The sequence below is a fragment of the Bufo gargarizans genome, chromosome 5, assembly GCF_014858855.1.
Source record: "Bufo gargarizans isolate SCDJY-AF-19 chromosome 5, ASM1485885v1, whole genome shotgun sequence".
Lineage (NCBI taxonomy): Eukaryota > Metazoa > Chordata > Amphibia > Anura > Bufonidae > Bufo > Bufo gargarizans.
In genome coordinates, this window is record NC_058084.1 from 177,748,767 (window position 1) to 177,757,614 (window position 8,848).

Consider the following 8,848-nt stretch of genomic DNA (forward strand, 5'->3'; position numbering starts at 1 on the left):
TATTCTGAATGAGACATATAATTGTACCAAGACTAAAAATATTAACTGGAATGGTAAAAACCGCAACCGAGAGTCAAAACTCTACATACATTTTGGTGGAACATAGAATCCTAGACATCACAATCTCCACGTGACGACCAGATTAAAGGCATCTTAAAATTTTTACCTATCATATACAAGTAATCTAATGTATACCTAATTAATTATATGTTAGATATTATGTATACTATATGTATTAAAAACCACATACATTCTCCGGGGGGTGACTTCATGCAGTCCTGATCTGTAAAGTTAGAACTCCATAAGTCAAGTTTCCAAGTTCTTTGTGTTCACTTTCAATCACATCAGCTATGCAGCTGGAATCTCAACTAATATTCTAGTAAGAACTGAAAGCCCTGAGCTAGGAGCAGGGGTGCATGTGCGTTCCCTCCCTCTGTGTCCAGATGTGAGAGTGCTGTGTTAAAGATACAAAGTTTCAGCCAGCATAAGGCTGGCATCAAGCTCCACTTTAGGGCTCAGGACAACTTGAACAAGAGCCAAGAACTTCACGGTGGAAGTTAAGCTCCACACTGTCCAAAGAAAGAGGGGAGGGGGGTGAGGAACTATACAATGTTCTTCAAAATGATATCTTCGCGCCCAGAGTACTATCTTATAATAGGGCGTAACATAAACATCGAGGAACTTCAGCCTGCAAGAAAATGCACTGATTTCTTGATCAACATCAGCTCAATGAGACCCATGAATGTGAACATTGTGCAAGTTTGTGAAAGCCACATGGATGTGGTTATTCCAAATGCTTTGTACAAACTACACTAGGCACACAATTTCTCTCTGTTATCAGCCAATTCAAGCTATGGGGAGACTATAGTATTGGTCAATGAGATGACAGACAGGAAGTCTGAGAAAGAAGCATGCCCCCATGGTCACTACTTTATCTCCAGTTGTGAGAACCTCCAGAAATATAATCCTATCATGGTCACTACTTTACCTCACACATCTCCAGTTGTGAGAACCTCCAGAAACATCATCCTATCATGGTCACTCACTACTTTACCTCACACATCTCCAGTTGTGGGAACCTCTAGAATCATCATCTTATCATGGTCACTACTTTACCTCACACATCTCCAGTTGTGGGAACCTCCAGAAACATCATCCTATCATGGTCACCACTTTACATCACACATCTCCAGTTGTTAGAACCTCCAGAAATCTCATCCTATCATGGTCACTACTTCACCTCAAGCATCTCCAGTTGTGAGATCCTCCACAATCATCTACCTCACACATCTCCAGTTGTGAGAAGCCTCCAGAAATGTCATCCTTCATAGGTGGGAATGATAATACCAGCTCAGTTTTACTTCCAGAATCTTTGTTACTATAGTTCTACTGCTTGCAACAGGGTCCCATACTCAAGAAGATTCTGAATCTACTGCAACTTCTTAAACTCTTCCAAGACAAAGTGAACCTAAGCAACTACTTACAACAATCCTAAATGTCTCCCCTCCTTTCTTCCTTCCACAACAAAGACACAAACACACACTTGTAGCAAACTCCTACCTTCCAGCCAAGCTTTCCTCCTCCCTATCTCTGGCATAGACTGCCCAAGTCCCCAGTGTCAAGGAGAAACTAGGAGGTGCCCCCTGGCAGCCCAGCCTGCAGCCACTCACTCAGCACTTGGCTTTTTCCTTCTTCTTTGCATCAGTCTCAGGGATCTTGTAATGTGATCCTTCCTGACTCCCTCCTAGCAGCACCACACTGGCTCATGCCCCCCATGGCATGGTGTATGTGCCCTGGCAGCACATGCAGGGCACCGCATACTCACATGTGCTTTCTCAAAGTTTCTCTGCAGGACTCTTCGTTCTCTTACACTGGCATTTTCCTCCTTCCTCCCCGTCCTCCTCTTATTCTTTCCCTCCTCCTTCTGGTGTCCAAGTTTTACAGATGTTGCTTCTCCCTCAACTTGTCCAGCAGTTGCAAGGCAGCTGCGCGCAGTTCACACACAAGCTGCGGGCGCGCTTCTCTTAGTAGGGCTTTTCACTGTTAGTTTGTGGGATTTGGGGCATTTTTAGCCGCTTCGTTTATTTCCCCCCTCCATCTCCTTAATAAATGAATCCGGCAGAGGAGATACAGGAGGGAGTGGCATAAGTTGGAGAAGACAGAGAGGAGAGTGAATGTACGGCTCGGAGGGGGGAGACACACGCACGTGTGGCACCACCCCTCTCCTCCCGGGCATTCCAGCTCCCACTCAGTGTTCAACCTCTGAGCGGACCCTCCCACCACGGCGAGGCGGGGAGGGATAATAAAGTGGGAAAGCACAGAAGCAAGGAGATGTTGGCAGCCGCGGCACTGTGCATAGCTGTACAAGGCGCATGAACGGCCTCTGTGTTCACTGCTTTCTCTAAACCGTGTCCTCTGGGCAGGAAAGAGTTATATGCCAAGTAACCGCGTTACCTGAGGAGTTTTTAAGTGCGTCATTTCCAGAGCGCACACTTTAGAGGGGACCGTCTTCTGCACATGGCTATGGGCACTACAGTGCTACCCTATGGGCTGTGCTACGTTCCAGAGACCACAAGCTAGACGCGGGAACGGAGGAGCTCCCCCTAGTGGCCGCTGTTGGAATTATAGTAATCACCAATCCACAGCTGGATTGGACTTCAGCCACACAGAAAAAAACTATCCTGTACCGTATGTAGACTGTTTCCTGTAGACTTACAGGATAGTCTACTGTAATAGTTACAGTCAAGTCTAGGTGCTCCCAGAATCAGCATTCATCTCTTATCCATAGAATAGGTCTGATCAATGTGGGCCCTATCACTGGGATGGGGACCCCCACTATGGGTGTCCTGTGCCCCCCCCAACCATTCCTACATGCTGCCACTCCATTCATACTCTATTAGACTGATGACTACAGATGAGCACAGTGCTTGGCTAACATTGTTAGTTCCATCGACCAGAGATTCTCAATCTGCTTTGCGCGTACCCCAATGGGGGTACAGGGGAGGGCCTCTTGATGTTCAATGTCCTTGCAGCACTATAAAGGGGCATTTATCTAGTGGCACACATTATGGATGTGTCATTACTACTGTGGACACTATAGGCGGGCATTATTACTTATGGGGCATTATGGTGGGCTGTGATACTGCTGAGGGTACTATAGGGGGGATTGTTACTACTGGGTTGCATAATGGTGGGTTTTATTACTACTGGGGGCACTATAGGGTAAATTATTACTACTGGGGGCATTATGGTCGGCACTGCTACTACTGGGGGCACTAAAGGGGGAAATATTACTACAGATCGTTAAAAATGAGAAAAATGTACAAGACGGATCCGTCGGTCCGCATGACAAGAGGAGAGACGGATCCGTCCTTGCAATGCATTTGTGAGACGGATCCGCATCCGGATCCGTCTCACAAATGCTTTCAGTTAGCGGCAGATCGGCTGATCCGGCGGCCAGTTCCGACGACGGAACTGCCCGCCGGATCACACTGCCGCAAGTGTGAAAGTAGCCTAAGGTGAGTTAACTTTTTAATTTTTTTTAACCCCTCCAGCACTATTATACTATGCATTCTGTATTCAGAATGCTATTATTTTCCCTTATAACCATGTTATAAGGGAAAATAATACAATCTTCAGAACATCAATCCCAAGCCCGAACTTCTGTGAAGAAGTTCGGGTTTGGGTACCAAACATGCGCGATTTTGTCTCACGCGAGTGCAAAATGCATTACAATGTTTTGTACTCGCGCATTTTCCCGCAACGCACCAGCCTCTTATCCGGGCAAAAAAACTGACGCCCGTGTGAAAGATGCCTAAGGGGGTCAAATTTGGGTGTTATGAATTAGCTTGTTTCTGGGCTGAGAACTAGTATGTGGTGCTCTGTGTGGCACTGTTCTTTTTTTGTGGGGCACCTGTGTGGCACTTTTATTTCTCATAGGGCATTATGTGTAGCACTATTATTTTTCCTGGAACGTTATATTATTTTTTGTTGTGTGGCACCATCATTTTATTATAATTGTATTTTTTTATGGGGGACTATGTGTAGCATTATTATTTTTCAGGGGACACCTGTGTGGCATAATTATTGTTTGTGGGGCAATATAATATATGTGGCAATATCATTTTGTGAAAGTTATGATGTGCAGCAGTCCGATCTTATGTCTGGCACTGTTATATTCAAGGGCAGTGTTTGCAGGTATACAGTGTGAAAATGAGCTGCAATAGTGAGGAGCCAAATATATTGGTGGCAGACTCTACAGAGACTATTCTCTGGTGCTGGTGCTTGGTCCTGACAATGTTTATGTTATCAGCTTGGTTCTGGTTCTGTATGTATGCTATGAGCTTGGTTCTGGTTCTGTGTGTAAGTTATGAGCTTTGGTTCTGGTTCTGTGTGTAAGTTATGAGCTTGGTCCTGGTTCTGTGTGTAAGTATATGAGCTTGGTTCTGGTGCGATGTGTAAGTTATGAGCTTGGTTCTGGTGTGGTGTGTAAGTTATCAGCTTGGTTCTGATGCGGTGTGTAAGTTATGAGTTTGGTTCTGGTGGGGTGTGTAAGTTATGAGTTTGGTTCTGGTGCGGGGTGTAAGTTATGAGCTTGGTTCTGGTGCGGTGTGTAAGTTATGAGCTTGGTTTTGGTGCTGTGTGTAAGTTATGAATTTGGTTCTGGTGCAGTTCTAAGTTATGAGCTTGGTTCTGGTGCGGTGTGTAAGTTATCAGCTTGGTTCTGGTGTGGTGTGTAAGTTATGAGTTTGGTTCTGGTGCGGTGTGTAAGTTATGAGCTTGGTTCTGGTGCGGTGTGTAAGTTATGAGCTTGGTTTTGGTGCTGTGTGTAAGTTATGAATTTGGTTCTGGTGCAGTTCTAAGTTATGAGCTTGGTTCTGGTGTGGTGTGTAAGTTATCAGCTTGGTTCTGGTGTGGTGTGTAAGTTATGAGTTTGGTTCTGGTGCGGTGTGTAAGTTATGTGCTTGGTTCTAGTGCTGTGTGTAAGTTATGAACTTGGTTCTGGTGTGTAAGTTATAAGCTTGGTTCTGGTTCGGTGTGTAAGTTATGAGCTGGTTCTGGGGCGGTCTGTAAGTTATGAGCTTGGTTCTGGTGCGGTGTGTAAGTTATGAACTTGGTTCTGGTGCGATGTGTAAGTTATGAGCTTGGTTCTGGTGCGATGTGTAAGTTATGAGCTTGGTTCTGGTGCGGTGTGTAAGTTATGAGTTTGGTTCTGGTGCAGTGTGTAAGTTATGAACTTGGTTCTGTTGCGGTGTGTAAGTTATGAGCGTGGTTCTGGTGCGATGTGTAAGTTATGAGTTTGGTTCTGGTGCGGTGTGTAAGTTATGAGTTTGGTTCTGGTGTGATGTGTAAGTTATGAGTTTGGTTCTGGTGTGGTGTGTAAGTTATGAGTTTGGTTCTGGTGTGATGTGTAAGTTATCAGCTTGGTTCTAGTGCGGTGTGTAAGTTATGAACTTGGTTCTGGTGCGCTGTGTAAGTAATGAGTTTGGTTCTGGTGCTGTGTGTAAGTTATGAACTTGGTTCTGGTGTGGTGTGTAAGTTATGAGTTTAGTTCTGGTGTGGTGTGTAAGTTATCAGCTTGGTTCTGGTGCGGTGTTTAAGTTATGAACTTGGTTCTGGTTCGGTGTGTAGGTTATGAGCTTAGTTCTGGTGCAGTATGTAAGTTATGAGTTTGGTTCTGGTGCAGTGTGTAAGTTATGAGTTTGGTTCTGGTGCGGTGTGTAAGTTATGAGCTTGGTTCTGGTGCAGTGTGTAAGTTGTCAGCTTGGTTCTGGTGCGATGTGTAAGTTGTCAGCTTGGTTCTGGTGCTGTATTTATGCTATGAGTTTGGTTCTGGTTCTGTGTGTAAGTTATGAGCTTGGTTCTGGTGCGGTGTGTAAGTTATGAGCTTGGTTCTGGTGCAGTGTGTACGTTATGAGCTTGGTTCTGGTGCTGTGTGTAAGTTATGAGTTTGGTTCTGGTGCAGTTCTAAGTTATGAGCTTGGTTCTGGTGTGGTGTGTAAGTTATCAGCTTGGTTCTGGTGTTGTGTGTAAGTTATGAGTTTGGTTCTGGTGCGGTGTGTAAGTTATGAGCTTGGTTCTAGTGCTGTGTGTAAGTTATGAACTTGGTTCTGGTGTGTAAGTTATAAGCTTGGTTCTGGTTTGGTGTGTAAGTTATGAGCTGGTTCTGGTGCGGTCTGTAAGTTATGAGCTTGGTTCTGGTGTGGTGTGTAAGTTATGAGCTTGGTTCTGGTGTGGTGTTTGAGTTATGAGCTTGGTTCTGGTGCGATGTGTAAGTTATGAGCTTGGTTCTGGTGCGGTGTGTAAGTTATGAGTTTGGTTCTGGTGCAGTGTGTAAGTTATGAGTTTGGTTCTGGTGCAGTGTGTAAGTTATGAACTTGGTTCTGGTGCGGTGTGTAAGTTATGAACTTGGTTCTGGTGTGATGTGTAAGTTATCAGCTTGGTTCTGGTGCGGTGTTTAAGTTATGAACTTGGTTCTGGTGCGCTGTGTAAGTTATGAGTTTGGTTCTGGTGCTGTGTGTAAGTTATGAACTTGGTTCTGGTGCGGTGTGTAAGTTATGAGTTTGGTTCTGGTGCGATGTGTAAGTTATCAGCTTGGTTCTGGTGCGGTGTGTAAGTTATGAGTTTGGTTCTGGTGCGATGTGTAAGTTATCAGCTTGGTTCTGGTGCGGTGTGTAAGTTATGAGTTTAGTTCTGGTGCGATGTGTAAGTTATGAGTTTGGTTCTGGTGCGGTGTGTAAGTTATGAGTTTGGTTCTGGTGCGGTGTGTAAGTTATCAGCTTGGTTCTGGTGTCGTATTTATGTTTTGAGTAGAGATTAGCAATTTCCCAAAATTTGTGTCAGTTTTGATTTGGTCGAATCATCCATCAGATTAGATTCAGTCCAAATAAATTCAAGTCGAAAGTGCCCCAATTGCCTTGAAAAGTCATGTATGACACTGAGGTCTCTTAGAACTGTATCGCTTTAACGCCAGCCGTCCGTATGTACTGTAGAACAGCTTCTCCGTGCCTTCTTAATAGTGAGCGCTGACTGTAATGGATCTCCAGGCGCGACGGGGACACAGAGGAAACATACAATGTCAATGCAGAGATGTATATATAGTCAGTTTTAGGCCTGTGTAGGAGAGCGTCAGTGAGCTGGAGCATCTTCACAGTTCAGTTCTGCGCTGAACTGTGAAGACAGACTTTTCTTAGCCACGCTCATCTAGAGAGTGCTGGTAAGGGCAATTTGTGAACGATTTTTCTTATAGAAATGGACAGATTCACTAAATATAGTATATTAGAAAAACATTCCTTATCACTATCCCTACACTTTAAAATAAAAAATCATCCAAAAATGTTCCCTTTTTGGTGGTAGATGCTTTTTGATATGAAAAATGATGGTTGCTTTTTTAGCGATTTGTGCAAAATGAATCACAAAAGTTTTATATTCACCAAAATTTGAATCTTATGGGAAATATGTAAAGCATTTGATTATTGTAGAACTAATTTGCTCATGTCTAGTTAGGAGGTGCTGTATTTATGTTCTGGTACTGTATTTTATCAGCTTGGTTCTGGTACTGTGTTTATGTTCTGAACTCTATTTTGGTGCTCTATTCATAATCTGAGCCCGGTCTGTTGCCGTATTTATATTCTTAGCTTAATTCTGATGCTGTATATATGTTCTGAGCTTGGTTCTGAGGCTGTATTTATATAGTGAGAACCCACGTTCTGGTGCCATATTTATGTTCTGAGCTTGGTTCTGGTGCTGTATTTATGTTCTGAGCTTTGTTTTGTTGCTGTATTTATGCTATGAGCTTGGTTCTGGTACTGTGTTTATGTTCTGAACTCTATTTTGGTGCTCTATTCATAATCTGAGCCCGGTCTGTTGCCGTATTTATATTCTTAGCTTAATTCTGATGCTGTATATATGTTCTGAGCTTGGTTCTGAGGCTGTATTTATATAGTGAGAACCCACGTTCTGGTGCCATATTTATGTTCTGAGCTTGGTTCTGGTGCTGTATTTATGTTCTGAGCTTGGTTCTGGTGCTGTATTTATCTTCTGAGCTTTGTTTTGGTGCTGTATTTATGTTCTGAGCTTGGTTCTGGTGCTGTATTAATCTTCTGAGCTTTGTTTTGTTGCTGTATTTATGCTATGAGCTTGGTTCTGGTGCTGTATTTATGTTCTGAGCTTGGTTCTGGTGCTGTATTTATCTTCTGAGCTTTGTTTTGTTGCTGTATTTATGCTATGAGCTTGGTTCTGGTGCTGTATTTATCTTCTGAGCTTTGTTTTGTTGCTGTATTTATGCTATGAGCTTGGTTCTGGTGCTGTATTTATCTTCTGAGCTTTGTTTTGTTGCTGTATTTATGCTATGAGCTTGGTTCTGGTGCTGTATTTATGTTCTGAGCTTGGTTCTGGTGCTGTATTTATCTTCTGAGCTTTGTTTTGTTGCTGTATTTATGCTATGAGCTCGGTTCTGGTGCTGTATTTATCTTCTGAGCTTTGTTTTGTTGCTGTATTTATGCTATGAGCTCGGTTCTGGCGCTGTATTTATGTTCTGAGCTTGGTTCTGGTGCTGTATTTATCTTCTGAGCTTTGTTTTGTTGCTGTATTTATGCCATGAGCTTGGTTCTGGTGCTGTATTTATGCTACGAGCTTGGTTCTGGTGCTGTATTTATGTTCTGAGCTTGGTTCTGGGGCTGTATTTATCTTCTGAGCTTTGTTTTGTTGCTGTATTTATGCTATGAGCTCGGTTCTGGCGCTGTATTTATGTTCTGAGCTTGGTTCTGGTGCTGTATTTATCTTCTGAGCTTTGTTTTGTTGCTGTATTTATGCTATGAGCTCGGTTCTGGTGCTGTATTTATGCTAT

At 43.4% G+C, this 8,848-nt stretch overlaps 1 protein-coding gene across 6 annotated transcripts in view; it reads right to left on the reverse strand.

The window, feature by feature from the left end:
* GLI3 (GLI family zinc finger 3) overlaps window positions 1–2,149 on the reverse strand; it is a 207,163-nt gene extending 205,014 nt beyond the window's left edge. For 2 of the 6 annotated variants that reach the window (XM_044294727.1, XM_044294720.1), the window contains exon 1: window positions 1,826–2,149. The gene's annotated coding sequence lies outside the window, so the exon portion shown is untranslated. Of the gene's footprint in view, window positions 1–250; window positions 345–1,484; window positions 1,515–1,560; window positions 1,794–1,825 lie in introns of those variants that run through there. The other 4 variants (XM_044294724.1, XM_044294721.1, XM_044294725.1 and 1 more) reach the window with 4 other exon arrangements.
* Window positions 2,150–8,848: the final 6,699 nt, after the last annotated feature.